Here is a 19,106-nt window from a genome sequence, read left to right on the forward strand (position 1 = left end):
ATTATATTTATATGCTACCCCTCATCATAAGATCTCAGGGTGGTTCACAGGGCTTTAGCCTCAAGATTTGATTTCAGTTTTCTATCTGTGTGATTGCTGGGGGGATGGGATTCTCGGAATGCAAAGAATGATTGCAGAGGCCAAAGTGTATGTGCTCTTGAATTATATATTTAAGGTTTCCTTTATGCATATCGATCTGCTGCTTATGCACTGCTTTAGCCCCTTGGATTCAGAGTATAACAATAAACAATGTGACTCCCTGCTCCCCGTCCCTTCAGTGATAATCTAGCATTATACTACACTCTCTGACCAAACCATTCCAACCAGAATATTTCCTCGTGTTTGCTGGTTGTAGAACTTGACTTGTTGTAAGCCAACTTGAGCATGGTTTAAACTATGAAAAGGCGGCTTACGATGTATGTATTTTTCAGCCATGTGCCTAAGGTCGCAATTTCAAAAGTAAATTATGTATAAGCAGTGCTTTTTTTCAGGGGGTACTCAAGAGTACGCAGTACTGGCACCTCTCTCTTTTTGGTGAAAAAGTGTAACACTTACTGTAACAACTGCATGGTGAGTACTGGCACCTGTTTTTCTAGGGAAAAAACACTGTGTATTATAAGTAGCAGGCCCACTGTACAATGTGCAGGGATGTGCGCTCACTCTCCCTCTGTTTGTGTATGTGTGTGCCTCACACGCATGCATGCGCGCACACACAAACTCAGTTACTCTTGGAAAGACTGAGAAATGGCACATGGAATGTGCTCAGTTAGTTATTTCTCATCATAAAGACATCAGGCAAAATTGAAGCTGGAAACTGCTTTTGTGAAATATACCAATTTTTCAAGTTTAAACAGTTTTCTTAATCTATTTCAAACCCTATTTCGCAATTTACACCTAATTCACATACTGTGTCAGTATAAAGCTAAGGTATTGTAAGCAACAGTTGTGAAGACTTCTTTCCAGTAAGATAAGAAACTGCATATTCTACATCTGCTGAATGAAATGCAACAGTCCAGCAAACACTAGACTATAAAATTTTACAAATCCCTCTGCTTGGTCCAATATACAAATACAACCCCATCTAAGCACATACCTCTCTATACATTTGTTGACTGGCTGATTCACCATCCTTCACCAAATTTGATTTCAGGGTAGTTTACAAGATTATACATATACAATCATGTAAATACACAGTAAAAAAGAGTGAACAGTCAGTAACATTTTATATTGATTAAATTTTTGAAAAGCATGGGTTTTTATTTTATTTTTTAAGTTCCTACCTGAGTAATAATAATAATAATAATAATAATAATAATAATAATTTATTATTTGTACCCCGCCCATCTGGCTGGGTCTCCCCAGCCACTCTGGGCGGCTTCCAAAGCCTAAAAGAAAACAATGTTTGCTCTAAGAACAGACACCATGGCTGAAAAGGCCTCCCTGGCAGTCAGAGAGTTAGTGTTTTTTTGTGTGTGGCTTGGTTGTTGATTTTGGGAGCAATATTCAAGTTGGTGATATCTCATCCTCCTCCTGCCTACACATGAAAGGTACTGTCCACAGCATGAGACACAAAGTTATTTAAATGTGGGTGCAATGTAAGGGAAAAGGGAAGCTGAGTTCAAATACCTGCCGGACATTACCTTTTATGCCCAAGGGCCCAGTCCTAACGTCACATGCACTGAACCTTTAGGGGGGCGGGATCACATCTGAAGAGGATCTGATTTCCCCTCATTATACTGATCTACTTTAGTAGGACATTCCCTGCTTTGGGGGGGGGGGATAAGTAACAAAAAGAGAACAGAAAAATGGGGAGAGTATAAAAAAAGGTAAAGGACCCCTGACAGTTAAGTCCAGTTGCAGACAACTCTGGGGTTGCGGCGCTCATCTCGCTTTACAGGCCAAGGGAGCCAGCATTTGTCCACAGACAGTTTTTCCGGGTCACGTGGCCAGCAGGACTAAGCCGCTTCTGGCGCAACAGAACACCGAAACCAGAGCAGCGCACGGAAAGACCGTTTACCTTCCCGCCGGAATGGTACCTATTTATCTACTTGCACTTTCTGGCCTGCTTTCGAACTGCTAGGTTGGCAGGAGCTGGGATCGAGCAGCGGGAGCTCACCTCGTCGCGGGGATTCAAACCGCCAACCTTATGATCGGCAAGCCCAGAGGCTCAGTAAGGAAGCTAAATAAAGTTCTGTTATTTCCCAGAACTTTGTTAAACTTCCTTACACTCTGCTTCAATGTTTTCCCCCCTGAAATATCAAGTGTCAATTATTTCAAAAATTTAATCATTTTTCTGCCCCTGATATGCTGGTGCCCTAACCACGTGTTTAGTCTGCCTATTGAGTAGTCCAGCACTACTGTCAAGTGATAACTTACTGCACTACTACAAGTGATTATGTAAACTGGCCTCAGTAGAGAATGACAGCAATTTTAGGCAATAAGTAAATATATTTTGCAATAAGTAAATATATATAAGTAAATATATATAAGTAAATATATATAAGTAAATATATTTTGCAATAAGTAAATATATTTTGCAATAAGTAAATATATTTTGCAATTTTAGGCAATAAGTAAATATATTTTGACAGCGCTGGCCCCTGGCCTCTTAAGTGAGATGGGCGCACAACCCCAGAGTCTGTCAAGACTGGCCCATACGGGCAGGGGTACCTTTACCTTTACCTTTTACCTAAATATATTTTGCAGATACACAGGATAGTATTTTCACTTTCTCCCAGGAGAGAAAAGAGGAAGAAACCACCACCAGCTTTCTTTTCTGGTAGCACTAAAGAGCAATTTCGATCTTGCTAATACAGTCAGCATCATCTAATTGCCTGCTCAATCTTACTTAATCAACCAGAGGACAGTTTCTTTCATATTTGTTTGAAGAAATTCAATTTATCACACTTTATTGGGATTTCCTTCTGCTAATCAAGACAAAGCATTCTTATGAAGTTCCCAATTACCAAACAGAATCGATTTCAAAAGTCAGAAGAAACAAAAATACCTTAAACTAAATTAAAACCATGGACACCCCACTTTTACCAAAGGTAGCTGGAAAAAAAAGTTGGCAACAGCAGTCCTAGTCTCCCCCATGTGCATATTGTTGTTCCCCTCCCCAAGCATTCAAACAATTTATAGAAGCCATTAATCTTCTAGCTACCCACTAAAAAGGATTATACATAAAAATACACAGATACAGAATATTCATCTAAAGGATTATATATAAAAATACACAAATACAGAATATTCATCTATCTTACATCTCTAGCACCTTGCTTTTTAATGTATCCCAAAATAGAATTTCTGTTTAATCATCCAATGTCACCTTTCCCACTCATTTTCTTTCCTGCATATGTTTCCTTCATCTAAGGAGAACTATAAATCAGACACAACTGCAAATCCTTGAAGCAGTTTTCATTTACCATCACCTTCAGTTACAGACAAAGACAGAAATTATTCCTTCTATACCATTAACGAGTCTGTCTGCACCTCCAGCACCTGCTATAAAGAAGCAAAACACATACATTTGAATAAGGATTAAAAAGTGCCCATGGAATGTTTGTTTCAGGGGGGAAACCTCACATATTCATCCGGGGGGGGGGGGGGAACCTCACAAAGTGTAGCGATAGAAATTACTCTTCAAGCAGAATTGCAAATTTCAGCTAGTCCATTACTTTTTTCTTACTTATCATGTAACCCTGAAATTATATGTTAGGTTCTTATAGACTATAAGCATGTATGTATATTCTAAAGTGATGAACCCCACTACCAGGGCACAAGTTGTTTTTATTTGACCATATCAATTAGATACTCTTTTCTCTTAGTTATATTTAGTTTCCATAGTTTACACCAGAAACAGATGTTAAGTAGCATGCTAATACCCAGGTCCCCCTGTATCATAAAAAGGTTTACACTTTCCAGACTTCAGATATGGAGGCTGATCGAAGGACAGGTTACATATTTTTGTTACACCAGCAATTTCACAATTAAGTTTGTGGTTTTTAAATTTGTCAATAAGGCCTAAAATTTAGACTTTATCCGCTTGCCTCAGATCTTCAAACACTTTCTGAGAAAGCTAGTTCTGGACAAGGATCTGCCCTACATATTCTGCAGTGCAGGCAGATACAAAGAATTCATTCAGCTTCTCTGTAGTATCCTATAGCACACCTATATGACCCCTTGTCCTCCAAGGGAGTCTTAATGATATGCAGAACTGTACTCGCTCTGATAATTTATAGATTCTGTAAAAGCGGCACAAAAAGTGCTCTGCTGACTCTCTTAAAAACTGAATTAGGTCACATGCATACATAATTTTAAGTGTATTCCATCTTTCCACAGTTCCACAACAGGGCTTCCAGGACTCACAGCCAACTTGCAGAACATTTTTGGAATTTCCGTAATGAAGTAATGATTACTTAACACTGAAACACTGTACATGTAGATTCAATTCTCTCTTCTCTATACAACTTAAGGACCGTAAAAAGTAACTTTTTAAAGTACTGAGGGAGTGAGCCAGAGGTACTAAGCTAAAAATTAAAAAAGTCAAAGGGGTTCGTACACTTGTTTTCTTTACATGCGTGGAAATGAATTATTGCAAAGATGCTTTCATGCTAACCACTGGCCCTTCCCCCACTATTTTTAAAATTGGCCCCTCTTTTTATAGAGGCGTTCAATGGGGCATACTTTAAATATTCATAATTAATATTTAGAGGGAATGCATACCAAGGACCATGCTGGCATTCTAAGTCCAAAGCAATGATCTTATCCTAAAAAGGTGCTCAACTCTGCAGACAGTTATAGCAAAGAGAAGCCAAATACAAATTTATCCAGAAATCTGATTGAATGAACAAGACTGTAAACAGCTTCTTGTCCTGTTTCAAGAACTGAAAGAGCTTAAAGGAGCATAATGGTGTTTCTAGTCATATTCCATTTATTTATAAACTGCATTTTCCACACATACATTGTGTTCAAAGCAATTCTTAGACAAAACCACAACAAATAAGAATACGCTACAAAGTCGTCTTCTTCTTCTTTGGCGATCACTCGTAGCCGAGTAAGATTGTCTTCCATAAACACGGTTTTAACAATGAGTCCATAAGTGACTGTGGAGGCCAATTCTGGACACACACGTCCTTCCAGAGTGTGGACATTGGTTCCCGGGCGGGAGTTGATCATGGTGTGGATTTGCCAAGCGTGCCTTCCTCTTAGCACGTTTCTCCCTTGCGTTCTGAGTTCAAGTGTCTTCAAATTCCATGACACCTTTGGTAAAGGCTGTTCTCCAACTGGAGCACTTGCAGGCCAGTGTTTCCCAGTTGTCAGTGTTTATACTACATTTTTTTAGATTTGCCTTGAGACAGTCTTTAAACCTCTTTTGCTGACCACCAGCATTACGCTTTCCATTTTTAAGTTCAGAATAGAGTAGTTGCTTTGGAAGACGACCATCAGGCATCCACACAACATGACCAGTACAACGAAGTTGATGTTGAAGAATCATTGCTTCAACACTGTTGATCTTTGCTTCATCCAGTACACTGATATTAGTTTGCCTGTCTTCCCAAGTGATGTGTAATATTTATTGGAGCATATTAAAAGTTTGAGCAAGAACCATACCAACAGATTAGATAATATCCAATATTAATGCTACAATTATACCCATAGTAAGGAATTCATTCCACAGTTCATATTAAGAACTTAGCAAAAAGATACCTTTCCTACAAAGTAGCAGGAAAAAGAGGAAAACTTAACACTAACAAAACTGAACTTCCTTTAGCTGCTAAAGTGTAAGTACAGTGGTGCCTCGCAAGACAAAATTAATCCGTTCCGTGAGGCTCTTTGTATGACGGTTTTTTCGTCTTGCGAAGCAAGCCCATAGGGAAATTCGTTTTGCGAAGCGCCTCCAAAACGGAAAACCCTTTCGTCTAGCGGGTTTCCCGTCTTGCGAGGCGTTCGTCTTGCAGGGCACCACTGTACAGTGGTACCTCGGGTTAAGAACTTAATTCGTTCTGGAGGTCTGTTCTTAACCTGAAACTGTTCTTAACCTGAAGCACCACTTTAGATAATGGGGCCTCCTGCTGCCGCTGCGCCACCGCTGTACGATTTCTGTTCTCATCTTGAAGCAAAATTCTTAACCCGAGGTAATATTTCTGGGTTAGCGGAGTCTGTAACCTGAAGCGTATGTATCACTGTATACTATATCACCGCACTGTACATAAAACAGCCAACATGTTCCAACTAGTGCCACACTCAAATCCCCTTTCAGTGGGATTTGAACACTAGCTTCAAAATAATATACTACACACTTTGCATCAATCCCTGTCCCAACCCTTGATATCCTGATTAGCATATGTGCTACATAAGAAAGTCTAAAAAAACAAAACATTGGGGGGGGGGGGTCTAGTTGAAAAAATGAAGAGGGATATGAAGAATTGTTCTGGGATGCATTCAAAGAACTGTCTTCAAATTTGGCATCTGTTCACCCCATTCTAATTTTAATGCAGAGAGCTACAGGTGCAACTCTGGGGCCATGCATACCCCCTCCCACAGTCAATATAAATATGAATGAGAATTTGGACATAGCATAGAAGTGGTCCTATCTGAGCTCTCGAGTTCTCTCTTTCTGCCATGAAAAAGCAACACTTATCTGTGTAGATCTTGCCCATGTCACTTCTCATTAAAGGTTATTTCTTCATTTTCAAATATATGTAATGGCACCAGATTCTGAGGCAGCTAAAACAGTGATTATGACACAAGGCATCTTCAAAGAACACTTCCTTAAAGTTGTCAGTCTCCATTAATGGGGAGCGGGGAAGGGGGAAAGAAAGACAGAACTTAGCATACTTTGGTAAAAGTATAGCTAGGGCAACCAAACACAGATTATTTCATAAACTGTGGTGTGGTTTTCCACTGTAAATTATTTGCTTAGAAATCACAATTTGGTCATGGAAATAAAGCAACAAACATCATGTGGCTCTGTGAGCAGTGCCAAGAACCTTAAACAGCAGAGTTTAAACAAAATAGCCTTTATCACTGAACTAATCATTAGCAAATGCGGAAAGCTGCAACCAAATGCCTGCAGGTTCATCCAACAGCAGTACACAGACACCTCTTGCTTGCATCATTTCTTTCCAGATTTCTTGTACAACCCAGTGGTGTCAATGTCACAATTATTCCTGAGACAGAAATGAGGAGGAGGGAGAAGGTGGATGCTAAATTAAAAGAATGGAGAAAAGCAAGGGTCTTATGCCAAACTATTCATCTTCCTCTATCAATGTGTGCAATTTCAATCTTTAAATGTAAACAGAAATTAGTCACATGCCCAACACTCACTGCCCAAAAAGAAGTGACATTTATAGCAGAAGATCTGAGAACAAACTGTCAGAAAGTCAGACGCAATTATATTCAAGTGTCAGAGGAAATTCTGTTTAAAGCAATGAAGTTCACAACTGTACAGGTAAAGACTGCAGTTCTGCAAAAATTCAGTGCTCTGAAGTTACAATCACATGTGTTTGTGCATGGAATTAAGTATCACCAGTGCCAACACCATCATGGCAGAAAAACATTGATCCAAGTTATGGATTCTCACAGGTCCATATAAGGCATGCCCACCAAACCATTCACCCCAAATTAAAACTGACATTAGTTTCTATTGCTTGCACTGTAAAGACAAAACACTAATCCAGCACTTGTCAGAGCCACCATAGCACAAAAACATGGATTCTGGTCACAGAACTTCATGCTAATGGATCCTCATGATTTTCCCAAGGAATCCCTCTAAAACCACAATCAAATCACAGTTTATATCTGTGTCCACAGATGTGTTCTGTGGTATGGGGGTGTGTGTGGGGGGGAATCCCATGTAACAAACATAATGTGTAAGGTGAGGTTTTCTTTACCGCTGTAAACACTGTTCCAACACTATCCACAGAAATCAATGCCAACTTTATTCAGTTGGTGGCTTGGGGGACATGCCTTGCAAAAATAATGGGGAGGTATTAAGCATCACCCCCCCAAAAAATAACCTTTCCATCAGCTTTTTGACAGAACAATTTCTCTCTCCTTCCCTTCCCGCTGCACTATTCTGAGAGTTCTACCCGCCACCCCGAGCCAATTTCAGGGGGCACAAGGCCATGCAGAGAGAGGAAAGGGGGAGAAGCTCCATTGTGCAATCAAGAGTCCCTTTGCCGGGCTTTCACTGACAGAGCTCATTAGATGAATCCCACCCAGGATGATTTGTTCTGTGCCATGACAGTGCTGACAAATGCTGGATCTGCAGGGGTTTTTTACAGGTCAGCCCATGAAGACGAATGTGGCCTGTTATTTGATGGTGGCCTGGGGGAAATCCCATTTAAAAATTGTGCAAGTGCAAGTCAAACCATTCTGATCCACCTTTTATATTCTGCTTTTTCCATGCCCTGGAACAGCCATTTTCTAACTAAGATCCACAACACACACACAATTCCACATGTGCCAACAGGAACAGGAAGTTTAGGGACTCCTAGTCTAATCCATCTAGAATGAAGCATGAAGAGAAAAAATTGGTGGAGGTGGGAGTAATCACTTGCATTCAGTGTTAGAAACTGAGATATGAAAGCTAGAAGCTAAATGACACCTTAAACCTAGGTTATGGGAGCAACAACGGAATGTCTAGGCATGCTTTTTTATAACAAGAATACAAAGCTGAAAATGAATGAACTGCAGCTAGAATATTATGTTCATTTTTCACATGGTCTAGTCCTTTCCCCACCCACCCGCCTAATACTCTTAGGAGGGTCTCTTCTCCAGTCTTCAGAGAGTAGCTGGAAGTGAGGAGGCAGAAAAGCCAATGAAATTCCCTGTCGCAAAATGTGCATAGAACAATAGGAGTTTTGAACGGCGCTTGCATTACCATGTCAATATGTGCTGACAAATACTTCCAACTTTTCATAGAACAGGCACTAAGAACTGCCTTGACGTTATAAATATTTTTCTCTTCAAAACAAGAAGTTTGTAATGGTGCAACCAAGTTGAGACGTGGGACTAAATACACCCACAGATGAATGCTGATTCCAATATAGCTACCACATGCCCCAAAGTGGGCTTTCATATACTACAAGCTGCTACATCTATGTTACCCAGGCACTAACATACCTTGCTTGAAAAGATTCGCTTGACTTTGGTAAACAAAAACAGACTGCTAGCACCACAGTATTAGAATAAGGTGAGGAGCCACACCGCAATGATACAATAACATTTTGCATGCAGAAAGTTACAAATTCAGCTTCTAAAGATCCCCAGGGCTGCAAGATTAAAAGAATCCAAAGTAGCAGGGTTGGGAAAGACCTGTATAAGGCAAGGTAAGCCAAAGGTCTTGGGGTAATGAATTGGGCACATAAACCTCAGCTCTGATGTTTCAAAAGTGAGTTGATGTTTTATTCCAAATTATTTTAGGATACTACTATACAAGAATCAGGGGGAAAAAATCAAAATATTCATACACAGAAGTATTTGTCTGTTTACCTTCTAGTTCAACGTAGAGTTTACATTATAAAGGTAAAGGTAAAGGTACCCCTGCCCGTACGGGCCAGTCTTGACAGACTCTGGGGTTGTGCGCCCATCTCACTTAAGAGGCCAGGGGCCAGCGCTGTCCGGAGACACTTCCGGGTCACGTGGCCAGCGTGACATCGCTGCTCTGGCAAGCCAGAGCCGCACACGGAAACGCCGTTTACCTTCCCGCTGGTAAGCGGTCCCTATTTATCTACTTGCACCCGGAGGTGCTTTCGAACTGCTAGGTTGGCAGGCGCTGGGACCGAGCAGCGGGAGCGCACCCCGCCGCAGGGATTCGAACCGCCGACCTTTCGATCGGCAAGTCCTAGGCGCTGAGGCTTTAACCCACAGCGCCACCTGCGTCCCTGCAGTTTAGCCTCCTCTTATTTTTGATTATTTGCACATTACATTAAGCCATAAACCATGAACTACTGTGAACAAGTAGTGCATATGGCCCAATTGCTTCTGTTTCACTCCTCCCCTAGCATGAGAGCAACACCCATTAAACGTGGCTTACCATGCCACGTGAACTCGGATCATGGTTTGTTTCTCCTTAAGAAAACCACAATCATCAAGCCAAGAAACAAAGCACATTTCTGGGTTCAAATGACATGTCAAACCAAAGTCTGTGGTTTGTTGCTCTCACTTACACTGTAGGAGGAACAAAGCAGGAGCGATCAGGTAGTGTGCTCTAGCATGCTGCTTGTCTATTGCTTAAAATGATGTGCAACAGTGACCAGCTTTTCCAGCATCACTTTGGAGGGCACTCGTTGTTGTTGTTTTTTATAGCTTACTCTCTTGTTCCTGAATGCTGGGATAGTTCCACCAATTTCATTTGCATGCACCCATGCCTATTTTACTCATATATATTCTCAGTATCCCCAACCAGCAGCCCTCCAGATGTTTTGGCCTACAGCTCCCATGATCCATAGCTAACAGGACCAGTGGTTAGGGATGATGGGAATTGTAGTCCAAAACATCTGGAGGGCCGAAGGTTGGGGATGCCTGCAGTAGAATGTCACAACAGCTTCTCCTCACATATCCATGAAAAAATAGATATCTGTATTTTTGTGATAGTAAACACCGAACATAAATGCTTCTTCCTACGCTGAAGCATTTAACAGTGTTGGTTAACCACCATATGTGGAACAACCCAATCCTTAAGTAGGAAGCTGCTATAGCTACAGAACATAAGAATTTCAAAACTTCCCTTGGTAATCATTTGCCACCCTAAATATAAACTTCATGCACATTTCCTGATATTTAACCAAGCCTTTCCTCTTTCAACACCATCAAGCGTAGTCAATAATGTTTCGGTGGGAAATAGTAATTTTTCATGCACTGAGTTTAGGAATATTGTCAATATATCTGCAGAAGAAGATCTATAGAGTAGATAAGCAACTTTAATTTACGGCACATATTTTTGAGTGATGGAAACTATCATGCACAACAACATGATTAGTAAAATCCTATGTCTGAGAGTAGTTGAGAAATAAGCATGGAGAATGTCAATTTTCAATAAAACAGCACATATGCCAAAATATGCTAGAAACCTATATCCAAAGACAGTATTATGAGCTGTATTATGGAAGACCATTCAAAAATAGTTTCTCCTTTTTATTCATGCACTGAATTTTGGAAACTGCTGACTTGCTTATCACAGCCTCCAGTTCTAACAGTCAAGGATAGCAGATGCATTTCTTATCGCTACATGAGCAGCTGAAGTTCTGAAACAATTATTTGTAAGAGTGAACTCTGTTGTATTTATCTCAGAGGCATAGTGAGCATGGGAATAATGTATGACTGATCTCTTTTCTTTCCAATACCAGTTATTAGCAGAGGCATGGGGGAGTGGAGTCCATCAGTCTATATACTATATACAAAAAAAAATTTAAATGGAACTAAGCCAAGCAAGATTTTAAACAGAATCCTGCACTCAGGTCACTGCAGCCTACATAGGACCATGAAACATTTCAGCTAGCTTATGAAACACATACTGCAAAACAAACTTGCAGGAATCTTCTATGGATACACTTAACACACACAAACAAGTACACAATACAATTCCTAAATTCCCTCTGACCTCACTTTTTACAATATGCTATTCCAGTCATGTATATATGTATATATGCAACTCAGAATAACACACTGTGCATCTGATGAAGTAGACTTCATATATTTACGTCAGTAGTAAAAAAGAAAGAGAGAGAGCTGTAAACCAGGCTAAAAGAGGGGAAGGAACTCCTGAAATCTTCGGAAAGATCTCTATCAGCAATAACTGCTTCAAGATTGACAGGTTTAAAGATTTAAGATTCTCTCTATAACTAGCAGAGTCATTTATCCTAATGTAACTCAACATTGGGGTGGGGGGATCCATTACAGTTCCTAATGACTAGCCAGTCTTTCCTTGCCCCCTCAGCTACACACAAATATTCCTTCATTCTCCTGAACCAACATTAAGAGCCTTTCAGACAAATACATCTTTTATCATTTCCTACAGACCTGTCACGTAAAGCACTTTATAAAAACAAAAACAAACCACCCCTAATGGACAGGGATGAGATGCCTTTTGTTCTTTTCCCTTCATCATACCGCAGGGCACAGAAGGTTGGGAGAGATTTAAAAGTGGGGTGGGGGGAGCCCTGTATTTCCTGTTTCTGTTCCGTTCTGCTTGCCCATCTCTTTCCCCATCTCCCTTCCCAGCAGCTAAAAGGAGCAAAACCCATTAACAAAGGTAAAGACAGCACACTGGGGTGCGGGGGAGAGAGAGAAACAGAGGGATTTATTAATTTTTTTTAAGGCAATCACTGCAGGGCCAGGAAGAGGACAAGCTGCCAGCCTTTCCGTGGGCCCTTCTGTCTCTCTCCCAGAAAGCAGAAGCAGCTTCCAAAGACAGGGGATGGGGTGAGGCAGTGGGTGTTGCAACCTGCCCCCATAGGTTAAAGCGAACACAAGTAATAATAATAATAATAATAATAATAATAATTTTATTATTTATACCCCGTCCATCTGGCCACTCTGGGTGGCTTCCAAAAAATATATTAAAATACTGTAATACATCAAACATTAAAAGCTTCTCTAAACAGGGCTGCCTTCAGATGTCTTCTAAAAGTTGTTGCGATTCATTTATTTACCTCTCACACAAAAAACACCGTTTGCTGGAGAAAACAAGGCCCACAATCCCATGCAGATCCAAAAACCTGGAGCAAAAGGGGGGGGGGGACACAAAAAATCTGGGGTGAAGGAGGGGGAAGATAAGAAAAAACCACCAGCCCAGAACGAAGCAAATCATTGGAAAGAAAATAATAATCAGGAAGTCTGGGCTTTCGTCGCCAGGAAGAAAAGAGATTCCTTTCCTCCTGAATATTGCAGCCTAGGACAAACATGCACAGATAAAAAACAACGAGCTAAAGCAATGCGGGTAACTGTCCGCCACCCCCCACTCGAGGCGCAGGGGAAAAGAGGGTGGGGGGTGCGGGGAAAGCGACGTATAGCCAAAAGCCAGCAAGGAGGGGGGGAAAGCAAACGGCTCCTGCTGCAGCATCCCTGGCCGGGGAGGCGGAGGAGAGCTCGGAGCCGCCGTTGCGGCCTAGGAAGCGAGGCGGGAGGGGGAGAGAAGGGAAGGAAGAGGGAGGGAGGGAGGGAAGGCGGGGGAGGGGAGAGAGACACCCCCTAAGTGTCCTCGGGAGCCGAAGGGTGACAGAAAATGGGGGTGGGAAAGGGGGGAGCGGAGCTTAATGCCCAGAGCTCCGTTGGCTCACCGGGGTGGTCGCTGCGCGGTTGCTGAGAGAGGCTGGAGACGCGTCCGGGATCCGCCCCACCGGCTTTGGGAAAGAGGGCTTGCAGTTTTTTTTGAAAAAGGGTGAAATGATGATGATAATAATAATAATAATAGCAACAGCAACGACGAGGCTCCGAGGGAGGGAGGGAGGGAGGGAGGGGCGGCCGTCCGCCTCCTCCTCCTCCTCCTCCTTTCCTTCTCTCCCTCTTCCTTTATTCCTACGGCGAGGCTGCAGCCCAGGCGGGGAGAGGAGGGGAGGCGGGCTTCAAGGCAGCGCCGCCCGCCGTCGGGCTCCCCTCAGCCGGCAGCTCCCAGCGCCGCTTCCCGCTTCCCCCATCAATCAAGGCCCGGCCTGGGCCGAGCGGGCAATCCCGGGAAAGGAGGAGGAGGCGCTGCTTTCTCCGCTGCTGCTGCTCCGCTCCCAGCTGCTCCCGCAGCGGCTGGTGGCCATTTTAATTCGCCTGCTCCGGCCTCCTTTCCTCTGGGTGCCGCCGCCGCCGCCGCCGCCCGACGCGGTTCCCTCTTTCCCAAGCGCTCGCTGGCTCCTTCCTCCGGCGCTCCTCCCTGCCGCCCTTCGCCGGCTCCCTTCGGCCCGCCTCCTCCTCAGCTTCCCTCACAGAGACGCCCCTGGGCGGGCGGGCTGGCGGGCGGACGAGGCTCCCCTAGGAAGGTCCTCCTCACCACAAAAAAAGGAAACCTCAGCGCCAACAGTTTTAGGGAATTTCTTCTCCTCACACTTTTAGGGGGGCAGTTCCTGAGAGGAGACAGAAAACAGGCTGTTGTGGGTCGCTGGGTTCCGAGTAACTCCTCTCACGTCTGAATGGATGTTGCGAGTCCCGCACTCGCTCGGGATTGTGATCCTTGCAAAGGAAAGCTCTATTTCTGCGCTACCCCACGCCTATCTATCTATCTATCTATCTATCTATCTATCTATCTATCATCTCAGAGACTCCCTGTTAATGGATGCTTTAGCTGGGTTTCCGGCATTGCAGGGGGTTAGACTAGATGACCCCTGGGGTCCCTTTCAATTCTCCGATTCCATGCTTCCCGACTGAAGCAATGCACGCGTTTTTTCTTCAGCAGATTTCCATCCCTAATGGGACCCCAAAGGCAGGGCAAAAACATATATGAAACGACACAAAGCCAATAAAAATGCACATGCACGCCCTCAGTAATATCACATCGATCACCAGCAGATCATTTGTATATATGATATGTAATAATATATAGATAGATATGTGTAAGTGGGCATAAAGATGGTCTACACAGGTCAGCCAGTGCTACCAACTTCCTTTTCTGGCTTGCTTTGTCTCACTTCTCCCCCTTGTTCCCCCCATCTTTTCTCTCTCTCCTCATCCCTTGGACGCAACATTCATGACTGCTGTTCTCCATCCCTTGTACTTCCAGATGGGAGCTATTTTGCTTGCTGCCCACCTCTGTTGTGTATTGCAAGGTGATGTTGTTTCCCACTTTCTTATTTAGAAAAAGCAACTTTGCTTATAGGGCTGCTGAGCATGATGTCAAACAGCCCCCGGGTGACAACCCAGCCACGCACCACCTTTATCTGCTCAGAAACCTAAATTTACTTTTCTGTACATATAAATTAACATAGCCACATTTGTGTCACGGGCTTGAGTCCTCCTGTAAATAGATGTGAAACAAGAATGTCTCAGACTGATGCCTTCTTTGAACAGGGGAAATGCAAGGTATTGAATTGGGGGGCATCAGTTGCTGCGAATCAGAATTGGGGAAATTGCTACTGCTGCACTCATGTCTTGTTTTTGGGTTTCCCATATGCCTCTGATTGTCCACTAGGAGAACAGGATTCTGCACTCAATGAACCTTTGGCCTGATCCAGCAGGATCATCCTTATGTTGCTATGTTATTGGGTTTTGGAAACCTGATAAAATCTTGGGTGGGAATTCTGGAGGGAGAGAGAAAAGGCAACAAAGCCTTATGCTACTAGACCAGACTTGGTTTAGTGCTACTAGCTACAACTTCAACTTGTAAACTCTTCGTTTTCAAGGTGTTTCCCACATGTTGTTGTAACTGAAACAAATGGCAAAGCAGGAATCTGGCATTAATGGTAAGATTGACAAATAGGACATGAGAAAGACGACAACATAAGGAAAGGGACGACTTTAGGGAAATCTGGTTTGACTTTATTGAATACGATTAGACTAAAGAACTTGGACATAAATCACCAAGGACTCATGATGGAATACTTTTTTATCACAATGTTGAGCTATTATATGTTAAAATAAATAAATAAAATGTTTAGGTGGTGTGGGTGTGGGTTTGTGTTCATGGCCACTGTTACGCTGTCACCGTAGCAAGCATGTACGGTAATTTTGCACTTTAGCATATTATTTCTTGAGTTTTTATATAGCTGGTTTTTTGAACATCACAAGGTCACATGTTTTCTGCTTCTCTTCTGCTTGTGACACTTACTTGGTTTGTGATAAATTGTTCTCTTTTTGAGTCACCATTGTGTGACCCATTTTCTTTTAGTGTTGATTCAAAATATATAGGTATGAGCTGTGTGGAGACAATACCTTTTAGGAATTGACTCAAGTTATTAGATGCCAGCAAAATACATGTGTATCTAGTTATAACATATTTTTATGTCTGTGTTTTCAATATTTTACATTTTATTCCAGGCCTCTAAAGCAATTCCTACAATAAACCCCACCTATTGTTTTGGTTTAGTGGGAGTTCTCCCCTGCCCCCGCCCCTGGAAATGTTTGTCTGATAAAACTTCCACAGAGTTGAAAGCAGTTTCAGGGTGGATTTCTTTTTGTTCCCTAATATAGATTATGTATTATGAGTTTTATTTGATTTTTTATTATTTTATTATTTTTTATTATTTTTTATTTTTTTGCATTACCCCTGATTAAAAGCAGAGAAATTGATGCATCCAAGGAATGGGGATGCGCTACAAGCTCTTTCAAGCTGCTCCCATTTCCAAGCTGGTTATAATTGCATTTCCCATTGCAAGCCATGTTTCTCAGCCATTATAGCTAAATGGAATTTCTATGTTCAGGGACAGTTTAGTTCTGAATAAAAGTGCTTAGAACAAGCAACATGAGAACTCACTTGCCCTTATACCCTGCTTGTAAGGTCCCTAGGGGCATTCCCTAGGGTCACTTTTGGAAACTGGACAATGTGGAGACAAGTGACTTGCCCAAGACTACGTTCAGGACAGCTATGTCTTCTGAGCTCCAAATATATGCTTCTTGATACTCTCAAAGGACTCTTAATAGGTTAGAGAGACAGGGCTTACCTTTGCAGAAGCCATGCTGGTTCAGCTTCAGCAAAGCTTGTTCTTCTCTATGCTTGGTTATTTTATCTTTAACAATATTTTCCACAGGTTTTCCTAGCACAGATGTTAAGCTAACTGGCCTGTAATTTCTAGGATCCCCCTGGATCCCTGTTTTAAAAGTTGTATTTCACTGGGTGCTTTCCAGTCCTTAGGTATGGAGGCTGATCTGAGGGACAAGTTCAGGACCCTAGCTAGGGGGTGGCAAGGTGGGGGACATGCTAAATTGTCTTCAAAATACGTACATAAATATGTCTATAAATAAACATATTGATTATTGCCTCATATTTTAATAGAGGGTGAATTGAATGGAGGGGGGGTTCGAGGAGAGGTGGAAAGAAGAGCTAATTTCTCCATGGCTAGGGAGCACAATCTGGACGGTTTTGCCAGGGGCACAAGATCACCTAGCTACGGCTATGGACAAGTTACATATTTGTTGCACAGCACCCCAATCTTTCAGCGGTGCAAGATTCCACAGACTCCAGGAACTTACTCAGGGTTCTGCTTTTTCTGAATGAGGGACAGCAGACACTGTGGTGTCTCTAGTATATATGGTTTATTTACACATACAATCTGAGCCGGTGATGGAGCAGCTCACAGCATTAACACGCCCAGAAGGTCTTGCTTTTCTCATAGTCACACCCTTGGCTTCTAGCAGAAATCAAGCAGAACTCAACTTCGCTGGCCTTTTTCTTATTACCAGCCAGCTGAGGGTGCCCATCCATTTGCCCTCCTTTGTTATACTAATGACCATATATAGGACCATTAACTCACCAAGAAGCTTGCCTGGTTGGTTCGACAGTGGAATCCTCTTTAAGATGTTAATGGACCCAGGACCCCAGGAATTAGAAGGAACTCAGGAACCATAGAAGCTAACACACACCCCAACTCTCAACCCTATTTTTGTTAGAAGATCAGCGATTTCTGAGGTCTGAGATCTCTCAAGTGGATGCCACCTGGACCCAGACATTTGTCAGTTTCTGGTTTGTCTATTAGGCCCAGAACTTTGTTTCTCATTACCACATTTGGCCTCGGTTCCTCAAATTCCCCTCCTGCAAAACTTAGTTCAGGCACAAGGATCTGCTCATTATCTTCTGCCGTGAAGACAGATGTTGAGAAGAGTCCATAGCTCAGCAGCAGAGCATTTGCCTTGCATCCTGAAGCTCTCAGGTTCATTTCTGGCATTTCTAGATAGGGCTGAGAATTCCCTGTCTGAAACCCTGGAACATCACTGCTAGTCAGTGTAGGCAACTTTGAGCTTAATGCGCCAATGGTTTTGATTCAGTATATGCAGCTTCTGGTGTCCCAGTGACCTATCATAGGCGAGCCACTTTGTACAATTCTTCTTGCTCTTTTAAAAACAATATACATTTCTTTGGGGTGGTTTTTGCCATTCCCTGTTTAATCATTTTTCTCCTGTTTAAATTTCTTAGGATACAAAACAATGCAAAATAGGATCAACTTGAAACTGATGGAGTTAAACCCGCTTACATCCAAGATCTCTTGCTTGGGAATTCGACTGGAGAGGAAATGGGAATGGAGAAGACTTTAGAGACACGGCCTTGAAGTACTGCCCAAAATAAAATGCATATATTTTCCAAAGACATGCTTCTTTTAAATAGCTCAATACAGTTTCCTTTGAAGGTCTAGCAAGCTTTTCACCAAGAAGGGCCTACAGGGCTGAAAACATAAGCCCAGTACACACAACCCTTGGCGAATACTGCATAATCTTGCCCTTGTAAGCAGGAATCTTCTAACTAGGAATATGCCTGCCAGCATCCCCCGCTCCCTTTTACTGAGCTGGCAGGAAGAAAAATTGGCCCTAATTCAGCAAAATAGGCAAGCCAATAGCTTAGCCTGTCACGCAGAATCTAACTCACTCAGTGAGGCCTTACAATACTTGCCTCTGTCCAAGAGCAATGGCATAAAAAACCCTCTTAACAATTAAGCTGCTCAGTATGTTTCTCTTATTTGCAGATAGCAGTGCTGTATGACATATACAAAAAGACATCTATATAAATTGCGCTGTCATAATTCAGGCTGGACAGCAAGCAGCAAGAGGTTTCTAACTATCAAAACAGCAACATTCTATAATGGCCTCTTTAGAAAAGCACCTACTTATTTTTTTTTTTTTTAATTCTTCTTCAAACCATGGACAAACTATTTACATATTTGTATTGTTATGAGCTTGTAAGTGCAAGGCACCTATCATTCCTGGATCCAGTAAGTGTTAGAATTCAATCAAGGCTTGGGGTGTTAAACTGCTAATCAAGCCATCACACTCCAGAGGAGAGAGTATAGAGGTTAGAGGCATTAGGAATTATGTGAACTAGAAGCTGGAGGCATGGAGCAGTAGGCTGGAAGGCCAGATAGGCAGAGCACAATGTTTGATGTTTATTTTCACCCAGAGGGGCGGAGGAAAGGGGGCGCGGTAGATGCGGGCCACCCCGGGTGTCACCACTGCAGGCTCCGCACTGCCCA

The 19,106-nt window shown here is 42.5% G+C and overlaps 1 protein-coding gene and 1 long non-coding RNA gene across 2 annotated transcripts in view; one reads left to right on the forward strand and one right to left on the reverse strand.

Moving 5' to 3' along the window:
• WDFY3 (WD repeat and FYVE domain containing 3) overlaps nt 1-13,588 on the reverse strand; it is a 129,384-nt gene extending 115,796 nt beyond the window's left edge. The window contains exon 1 of the mRNA XM_079990653.1: nt 13,287-13,588. The gene's annotated coding sequence lies outside the window, so the exon portion shown is untranslated. The remainder of the gene's footprint in view (nt 1-13,286) is intronic.
• Nucleotides 12,669-18,757, forward strand: LOC307224487. The gene is made up of 2 exons (XR_013842574.1): nt 12,669-12,946; nt 18,059-18,757. It is a non-coding gene; the product is annotated as an uncharacterized lncRNA (long non-coding RNA).
• Nucleotides 18,758-19,106: the final 349 nt, after the last annotated feature.

The sequence above is a fragment of the Podarcis cretensis genome, assembly GCF_951804945.1.
Source record: "Podarcis cretensis genome assembly, chromosome: 9".
Lineage (NCBI taxonomy): Eukaryota > Metazoa > Chordata > Lepidosauria > Squamata > Lacertidae > Podarcis > Podarcis cretensis.